Source organism: Schistocerca gregaria, unplaced genomic scaffold (genome assembly GCF_023897955.1).
Source record: "Schistocerca gregaria isolate iqSchGreg1 unplaced genomic scaffold, iqSchGreg1.2 ptg000214l, whole genome shotgun sequence".
Lineage (NCBI taxonomy): Eukaryota > Metazoa > Arthropoda > Insecta > Orthoptera > Acrididae > Schistocerca > Schistocerca gregaria.
In genome coordinates this window covers 382,910-393,606 of record NW_026061742.1, presented here as the reverse complement: position 1 = coordinate 393,606, position 10,697 = coordinate 382,910, and positions in this window count along the sequence as shown.

Here is a 10,697-nt window from a genome sequence, read left to right as displayed (position 1 = left end):
TAAAGCCGGCTAAAAAGTGAATAATCGACAACTAATACTTGAATTGTACTACTCGTTACTTTTTATTGCTTCAACTTAGAAGCCTCTTCTGTGTTCTACTATGGTGCTTTTAGTGTCTCCGCATACCGCAGCACGTGACATAGCCTTGCAGACGATAAACGTAACCATTTCAGAGAGAAAAGCGGCCAATGTGACGATCTGGCTTTAAGTCGATTCGATAACAAATGACGAAAACGGACGGATTTCTCAGCTTTTTAGTACATATGAACACTTTTCACATTCACCCGTGCAACGCGGCTGCTAGTCCTCCTTTCAAGCAAAATCGTAAGGTACTAGGTCATGTCCAAGTCAAAAAAGCCGGCTAAAAAGTGAATAATCGACAACTAAAACTTGAATTGTACTACTTCGTACTGATTATTGCTTCAACTTAGAAGCTTCTTCTGTGTTCTACTATGGTGCTTTTAGTGTCTTCGCATACCGCAGCACGCGACATAGCTTTGCAGACGATAAATGTAACCGTCTCAGAGAGAAAAGCGGCCAATGTGGCGATCTGGCTTTAAGTCGATTCGATAACAAATGACGAAAACGGACGGATTTCTCAGGTTTTTAGTACATATGAACACTTTTCACATTCTCCCGTGCAACGCGGCTGCTAATCCTCCTTTCATGCAAAATCTTAAGGTACTAGGTCATGTCCAAGCCAATAAAGCCGGCTAAAAAGTGAATAATCGGCAACTAAAACTTGATTTGCACTACTTCGTACTGGTTATTGCTTCAACTTAGAAGCTTCTTGTGTGTTCTACTATGGTGATTTTAGTGTCTCCGCATACCGCAGCACGTGACATAGCTTTGCAGACGATAAATGTAACCATTTCAGAGAGAAAAGCGGCCATAGTGACGATCTGGCTTTAAGTCGGTTCGATAACAAATGACGAAAACGGACGGATTTCTCAGGTTTTTAGTACATATGAACACTTTTCACATTCTCCCGTGCAACGCGGCTGTTAGTCCTCCTTTCATGCAAAATCTAAAGGTTCCAACTCTTGTCCAAGGCACCAAAGCCGCTAAAAATCAATAATCGATAACCAAAACTTGAATTGTACTGCTTCTTATGGCTATTGCTTCAACTTAGAAGCTTCTTCTGTGTTCTACTATGGTGCTTTTAGTGTCTCCGCATACCGCAGCACGCGACATAGCTTTGCAGACGATAAATGTAACCGTCTCAGAGAGAAAAGCGGCCAATGTGACGATCTGGCTTTAAGTCGATTCGATAACAAATGACGAAAACGGACGGATTTCTCAGGTTTTTAGTACATATGAACACTTTTCACATTCTCCCGTGCAACCCGGCTGCAAGTCCTCCTTTCATGCAAAATCTTTAGGTACTAGGTCATGTCCAAGCCAATAAAGCCGGCTAAAAAGTGAATAATCGACAACTAATACTTGAATTGTACTACATGTTACTTTTTATTGCTTCAACTTAGAAGCTTCTTCTGTGTTCTACTATGGTGCTTTTAGTGTCTCCGCATACCGCAGCACGTGACATAGCTTTGCAGACGATAAACGTAACCATTTCAGAGAGAAAAGCGGCCATAGTGACGATCTGGCTCTAAGTCGATTCGATAACAAATGACGAAAACGGACGGATTTCTCAGGTTTTTACTACATATGAACCCTTTTCACATACTCCCGTGCAACGCAGCTGCTAGTCCTTCTTTCAAGCAAAATCTTAAGGTTCGACCTCATGTCCAAGGCACCAAAGCCGGCTAAAGATCAATAATAGATAGTTAAAACTTGAATTGTACTACTTCTTACTGGCCATTGCTTCAACTTAGAAGCTTATTCATTGTTCCACTATGGTGCTTTTAGTGTCTCCGCATACCGCAGCACGCGACATAGCTTTGCAGACGATAAATGTAACCGTCTCAGAGAGAAAAGCGGCCAATGTGACGATCTGGCTTTAAGTCGATTCGATAACAAATGACGAAAACGGACGGATTTCTCAGGTTGTTACTACATATGAACACTTTTCACATTCTCCCGTGCAACGCGGCTGCTAGTCTTCCTTTCATGCAAAATCTTAAGGTCCTACGTCATGTCCAAGCCACCAAAGCCGGCTACAAAGTGAATAATCGACGCCTAAAACTTGAATTGTACTACTTCTTACTGGCTACTACTTCATTTTAGAAGCTTCTTCTGTGTTCTACTATGGTGCTTTTAGTGTCTCCGCATACCACAGCACGCGACATAGCTTTGCAGACGATAAATGTAACCGTCTCAGAGAGAAAAGCGGCCAATGTGACGATCTGGCTTTAAGTAGATTCGATAACAATTGACGAAAACGGGCGAATTTCTCAGGTTTTTACTACATATGAACGCTTTTCTCATTTTCCCGTGCAACGCGGCTGCTAGTCCTCCTTTCATGCAAAATCATAAGGTTCCACCTCTTGTCCAAGGCACCAAAGCCGCCTAAAAAGTGAATAATCGACGCCTAAAACTTGAATTGTACTACTTCTTACTGGCTATTACTTCAACTTAGAAGCTTCTTCTGTGTTCTACTATGCTGCTTTTAGTGTCTCCGCATACCGCAGCACGCGACATAGCTTTGCAGACGATAAATGTAACCGTCTCAGAGAGAAAAGCGGCCAATGTGACGATCTGGCTTTAAGTCGGTTCGATAACAAATGACGAAAACGGACGGATTTCTCAGGTTTTTAGTACATATGAACACTTTTCACATTCTCCCGTGCAACGCGGCTGTTAGTCCTCCTTTCATGCAAAATCTAAAGGTTCCAACTCTTGTCCAAGGCACCAAAGCCGCTAAAAATCAATAATCGATAACCAAAACTTGAATTGTACTGCTTCTTATGGCTATTGCTTCAACTTAGAAGCTTCTTCTGTGTTCTACTATGGTGCTTTTAGTGTCTCCGCATACCGCAGCACGCGACATAGCTTTGCAGACGATAAATGTAACCGTCTCAGAGAGAAAAGCGGCCAATGTGACGATCTGGCTTTAAGTCGATTCGATAACAAATGACGAAAACGGACGGATTTCTCAGGTTTTTAGTACATATGAACACTTTTCACATTCTCCCGTGCAACCCGGCTGCAAGTCCTCCTTTCATTCAAAATCTTTAGGTACTAGGTCATGTCCAAGCCAATAAAGCCGGCTAAAAAGTGAATAATCGACAACTAATACTTGAATTGTACTACATGTTACTTTTTATTGCTTCAACTTAGAAGCTTCTTCTGTGTTCTACTATGGTGCTTTTAGTGTCTCCGCATACCGCAGCACGTGACATAGCTTTGCAGACGATAAACGTAACCATTTCAGAGAGAAAAGCGGCCATAGTGACGATCTGGCTCTAAGTCGATTCGATAACAAATGACGAAAACGGACGGATTTCTCAGGATTTTACTACATATGAACCCTTTTCACATACTCCCGTGCAACGCAGCTGCTAGTCCTTCTTTCAAGCAAAATCTTAAGGTTCGACCTCATGTCCAAGGCACCAAAGCCGGCTAAAGATCAATAATCGATAGTTAAAACTTGAATTGTACTACTTCTTACTGGCCATTGCTTCAACTTAGAAGCTTATTCATTGTTCCACTATGGTGCTTTTAGTGTCTCCGCATACCGCAGCACGCGACATAGCTTTGCAGACGATAAATGTAACCGTCTCAGAGAGAAAAGCGGCCAATGTGACGATCTGGCTTTAAGTCGATTCGATAACAAATGACGAAAACGGACGGATTTCTCAGGTTGTTACTACATATGAACACTTTTCACATTCTCCCGTGCAACGCGGCTGCTAGTCTTCCTTTCATGCAAAATCTTAAGGTCCTACGTCATGTCCAAGCCACCAAAGCCGGCTACAAAGTGAATAATCGACGCCTAAAACTTGAATTGTACTACTTCTTACTGGCTACTACTTCATTTTAGAAGCTTCTTCTGTGTTCTACTATGGTGCTTTTAGTGTCTCCGCATACCACAGCACGCGACATAGCTTTGCAGACGATAAATGTAACCGTCTCAGAGAGAAAAGAGGCCAATGTGACGATCTGGCTTTAAGTCGATTCGATAACAATTGACGAAAACGGGCGAATTTCTCAGGTTTTTACTACATATGAACGCTTTTCACATTTTCCCGTGCAACGCGGCTGCTAGTCCTCCTTTCATGCAAAATCATAAGGTTCCACCTCTTGTCCAAGGCACCAAAGCCGCCTAAAAAGGGAATAATCGACGACTAAAACTTGAATTGTACTACTTCTTACTGGCTATTACTTCAACTTAGAAGCTTCTTCTGTGTTCTACTATGCTGCTTTTAGTGTCTCCGCATACCGCAGCACGCGACATAGCTTTGCAGACGATAAATGTAACCGTCTCAGAGAGAAAAGCGGCCAATGTGACGATCTGGCTTTAAGTCGATTCGATAACAAATGACGAAAACGGACGGATTTCTCAGGTTTTTAGTACATATGAACACTTTTCACATTCTCCCGTGCAACGCGGCTGCTAGTCCTCCTTTCAAGCAAAATCTTAAGGTACTAGGTCATGTCCAAGTCAATGAAGCCGGCTAAAAAGTGAATAATCGACAACTAAAACTTGAATTGTACTACTTCGTACTGGTTATTGCTTCAACTTAGAAGCTTCTTCTGTGTTCTACTATGGTGCTTTTAGTGTCTCCGCATACCGCAGCACGCGACATAGCTTTGCAGACGATAAATGTAACCGTCTCAGAGAGAAAAGCGGCCAATGTGGCGATCTGGCTTTAAGTCGATTCGATAACAAATGACGAAAACGGACGGATTTCTCAGGTTTTTAGTACATATGAACACTTTTCACATTCTCCCGTGCAACGCGGCTGCTAATCCTCCTTTCGTGCAAAATCTTAAGGTACTAGGTCATGTCCAAGCCAATAAAGCCGGCTAAAAAGTGAATAATCGACAACTAATACTTGAATTGTACTACTCGTTACTTTTTATTGCTTCAACTTAGAAGCCTCTTCTGTGTTCTACTATGGTGCTTTTAGTGTCTCCGCATACCGCAGCACGTGACATAGCCTTGCAGACGATAAACGTAACCATTTCAGAGAGAAAAGCGGCCAATGTGACGATCTGGCTTTAAGTTGATTCGATAACAAATGACGAAAACGGACGGATTTCTCAGGTTTTTACTACATATGAACCCTTTTCACATTCTCCCGTGCAACGCAGCTTCTAGTCCTCCTTTCAAGCAAAATCTTAAGGATCGACCTCATGTCCAAGGCACCAAAGCCGGCTAAAGATCAATAATCGATAGCCAAGACTTGAATTGTACTACTTCTTACTGGCCATTGCTTCAACTTAGAAGCTTATTCTGTGTTCCACTATGGTGCTTTTAGTGTCTCCGATACGGCAGCACGCGACATAGCTTTGCAGACGATAAATGTAACCGTCTTAGAGAGAAAAGCGGCCAATGTGACGATCTGGCTTTAAGTCGGTTCGATAACAAATGACGAAAACGGACGGATTTCTCAGGTTTTTAGTACATATGAACACTTTTCACATTCTCCAGTGCAACGCGGCTGTTAGTCCTCCTTTCATGCAAAATCTAAAGGTTCCAACTCTTGTCCAAGGCACCAAAGCCGCTAAAAATCAATAATCGATAACCAAAACTTGAATTGTACTGCTTCTTATGGCTATTGCTTCAACTTAGAAGCTTCTTCTGTGTTCTACTATGGTGCTTTTAGTGTCTCCGCGTACCGCAGCACGCGACATAGCTTTGCAGACGATAAATGTAACCGTCTCAGAGAGAAAAGCGGCCAATGTGACGATCTGGCTTTAAGTCGATTCGATAACAAAAGACGAAAACGGACGGATTTCTCAGGTTTTTAGTACATATGAACACTTTTCACATTCTCCCGTGCAACGCGGCTGCAAGTCCTCCTTTCATGCAAAATCTTTAGGTACTAGGTCATGTCCAAGCCAATAAAGCCGGCTAAAAAGTGCATAATCGACAACTAATACTTGAATTGTACTACTTGTTACTTTTTATTGCTTCAACTGAGAAGCTTCTTCTGTGTTCTACTATGGTGCTTTTAGTGTCTCCGCATACCGCAGCACGTGACATAGCTTTGCAGACGATAAACGTAACCATTTCAGAGAGAAAAGCGGCCATAGTGACGATCTGGCTCTAAGTCGATTCGATAACAAATGACGAAGACGGACGGATTTCTCAGGTTTTTACTACATATGAACCCTTTTCACATACTCCCGTGCAACGCAGCTGCTAGTCCTTCTTTCAAGCAAAATCTTAAGGTTCGTCCTCATGTCCAAGGCACCAAAGCCGGCTAAAGATCAATAATCTATAGCCAAAACTTGAATAGTACTACTTCTTACTGGCCATTGCTTCAACTTAGAAGCTTATTCATTGTTCCACTATGGTGCTTTTAGTGTCTCCGCATACCGCAGCACGCGACATAGCTTTGCAGACGATAAATGTAACCGTCTAAGAGAGAAAAGCGGCCCATGTGACGATCTGGCTTTAAGTCGATTCGATAACAAATGACGAAAACGGACGGATTTCTCAGCTTTTTACTACATATGAACACTTTTCACATTCTCCCGTGCAACGCGGCTGCTAGTCCTACTTTCATGCAAAATCTTAAAGTCCTAGGTCATGTCCAAGCCACCAAAGCCGGCTACAAAGTGAATAATCGACGCCTAAAACTTGAATTGTACTACTTCTTACTGGCTATTACTTCATTTTAGAAGCTTCTTCTGTGTTCTACTATGGTGCTTTTAGTGTCTCCGCATACCACAGCACGCGACATAGCTTTGCAGACGATAAATGTAACCGTCTCAGAGAGAAAAGCGGCCAATGTGACGATCTGGCTTTAAGTCGATTCGATAACAAATGACGAAAACGGACGGATATCTCAGATTTTTAGTACATATGAACACTTTTCACATTCTCCCGTGCAACGCGGCTACCAGTCCTCCTTTCATGCAAAATCTTAAGGTCCTAGGTCATGTCCAAGCCACCAAAACTGGCTAAAAAGTGAATAATCGACGCCTAAAACTTGAATTGTACTACTTCTTACTATCTATTACTTCAACTTAGAAGCTTCTTCTGTGTTCTACTATGCTGCTTTTAGTGTCTCCGCATACCGCAGCACGCGACATAGCTTTGCAGACGATAAATGTAACCGTCTCAGAGAGAAAAGCGGCTTATGTGACGATCTGGCTTTAAGTCGATTCGATAACAAATGACGAAAACGGACGTATTTCTCAGGTTTTTAGTACATATGAACACTTTTCACATTCTCCCGTGCAACGCGGCTGCTAGTCCTCCTTTCAAGCAAAATCTTAAGGTACTAGGTCATGTCCAAGTCAATAAAGCCGGCTAAAAAGTGAATAATCGACAACTAAAACTTGAATTGTACTACTTCGTACTGGTTATTGCTTCAACTTAGAAGCTTCTTCTGTGTTCTACTATGGTGCTTTTAGTGTCTCCGCATACCGCAGCACGCGACATAGCTTTGCAGACGATAAATGTAACCGTCTCAGAGAGAAAAGCGGCCAATGTGGTGATCTGGCTTTAAGTCGATTCGATAACAAATGACGAAAACGGACGGATTTCTCAGGTTTTTAGTACATATGAACACTTTTCACATTCTCCCGTGCAACGCGGCTGCTAATGCTCCTTTCATGCAAAATCTTAAGGTACTAGGTCATGTCCAAGCCAATAAAGGCGGCTATAAAGTGAATAATCGACAACTAATACTTGAATTGTACTACTCGTTACTTTTTATTGCTTCAACTTAGAAGCCTCTTCTGTGTTCTACTATGGTGCTTTTAGTGTCTCCGCATACCGCAGCACGTGACATAGCCTTGCAGACGATAAACGTAACCATTTCAGAGAGAAAAGCGGCCAAAGTGACGATCTGGCTTTAAGTCGATTCGATAACAAATGACGAAAACGGACGGATTTCTCAGGTTTTTACTACATATGAACCCTTTTTACATTCTCCCGTGCAACGCAGCTTCTAGTCCTCCTTTCAAGCAAAATCTTAAGGATCGACCTCATGTCCATGGCACCAAAGCCGGCTAAAGATCAATAATCGATAGCCAAGACTTGAATTGTACTACTTCTTACTGGCCATTGCTTCAACTTAGCTTATTCTGTGTTCCACTATGGTGCTTTTAGTGTCTCCGCATACGGCAGCACGCGACATAGCTTTGCAGACGATAAATGTAACCGTCTCAGAGAGAAAAGCGGCCAATGTGACGATCTGGCTTTAAGTCCGTTTGATAACAAATGACAAAAACGGACGGATTTCTCAGGTTTTTAGTACATATGAACACTTTTCACATTCTCCCGTGCAACGCGGCTGTTAGTCCTCCTTTCATGCAAAATCTAAAGGTTCCACCTCTTGTCCAAGGCACCAAAGCCGCTAAAAATCAATAATCGATAACCAAAACTTGAATTGTACTGCTTCTTATGGCTATTGCTTCAACTTAGAAGCTTCTTCTGTGTTCTACTATGGTGCTTTTAGTGTCTCCACATACCGCAGCACGCGACATAGCTTTGCAGACGATAAATGTAACCGTCTCAGAGAGAAAAGCGGCCAATGTGACGATCTGGCTTTAAGTCGATTCGATAACAAAAGACGAAAACGGACGGATTTCTCAGGTTTTTACTACATATGAACACTTTTCACATTCTCCCGTGCAACGCGGCTGCTAGTCCTCCTTTCATGCAAAATCTTAAGGTCCTAGGTCATGTCCAAGCCACCAAAGCCGGCTAAAAAGTGAATAATCGACGCCTAAAACTTGAATTGTACTACTTCGTACTGGTTATTGCTTCAACTTTGAAGCTTCTTCTGTGTTCTACTATGGTGCTTTTAGTGTCTCCGCATACCGCAGCACGTGACATTGCGTTGCAGACGATAAACGTAACCGTTTCAGAGAGAAAAGCGGCCAATGTGACGATCTGGCTTTAAGTCGATTCGATAACAAATGACGAAAACGGACTGATTTCTCAGGTTTTAACTACATATGAACCCTTTTCACATTCTCCCGTGCAACGCAGCTGCTAGTCCTCCTTTCATGCAAAATCTTAAGGTTCCACCTCATGCCCAAGGCACCAAAGCCGGCTAAAACTCAATAATCGATAACCAAAACTTGAATTGTACTACTTCTTACTGGCCATTGCTTCAACTTAGAAGCTTATTCTGTGTTCTACTATGGTGCTTTTAGTGTCTCCGCATACCGCAGCACGCGACATAGCTTTGCAGACGATAAATGTAACCGTCTCAGAGAGAAAAGCGGCCAATGTGACGATCTGGCTTTAAGTCGATTCGATAACAAATGACGAAAACGGATTGATTTCTCAGGTTTTTACTACATATGAACACTTTTCACATTCTCCCGTGCACCGCGGCTGCTAGTCCTCCTTTCATGCAAAATATTAAGGTCCTAGGTCATGTCCAAGCCACCAAAGCTGGCTAAAATGTGAATAATCGACAACTAAAACTCTAATTGTACTACTTCTTACTGGCTATTGCTTCAACTTAGAAGCTTCTTCTGTGTTCTACTATGGAGCTTTTAGTGTCTCCGCATAGCGCAGCACGCGACATAGCTTTCCAGACGATAAATGTAACCAATTCAGAGAGAAGAGCGGTAATGTGACGATCTGGCTTTAAGTCGATTCGATAACAAATGACGAAAACGGGCGGATTTCTCAGGTTTTTACTACATATGAACCCTTTTCACATTCTCCCGTGCAACGCAGCTGCTAGTCCTCCTTTCATGCAAAATCTTAAGGTTCCACTCTTGCCCAATTCACCAAAGCCGCTAAAAATCAATAAACGATAAACAAAACTTGAATTGTACTGCTTCTTATGGCTATTGCTTCAACTTAGAAGCTTCTTCTGTGTTCTACTATGGTGCTTTTAGTGTCTCCGCATACCGCAGCACGCGATATAGCTTTGCAGACGATAAATGAAAGCGTCTCAGAGAGAAAAGCGGCCAATGTGACGATCTGGCTTTAAGTCGATTCTATAATAAATGACGAAAACAGACGGATTTCTCAGGTTTTTACTACATATGAACACTTTTCACATTCTCCCGTGCAACGCGGCTGCTAGTATTCCTTTCATGCAAAATCTTAAAGTCCTAGGTCATGTCCAAGCCACCAAAGCCCTCTAAAAAGTGAATAATCGACGCCTAAAACTTGAATTGTACTACTTCTTACTGGCTATTACTTCATCTTAGAAGCTTCTTCTGTGTTCTACTATGGTGCTTTTAGTGTCTCCGCATACCGCAGCACGCGACATACCTTTGCAGACGATAAATGTAACCGTCTCAGAGAGAAAAGCGGCCAATGTGAAGATCTGGCTTTAAGTCGATTCGATAACAAATGACGAAAACGGACGGATTTCTCAGGTTTTTAGTACATATGAACACTTTTCACATTCTCCCGTGCAACGCGGCTGCTAGTCCCTCCTTTCAAGCAAAATCTTAAGGTACTAGGTCATGTCCATGCCAATAAAGCCGGCTAAAAAAAGAATAATCGACAACTAAAACTTGATTTGTACTACTTCGTACTGGTTATTGCTTCAACTTAGAAGCTTCTTGTGTGTTCTACTATGGTGCTTTTAGTGTCTCCACATACCGCAGCACGTGACATAGCTTTGCAGACGATAAACGTA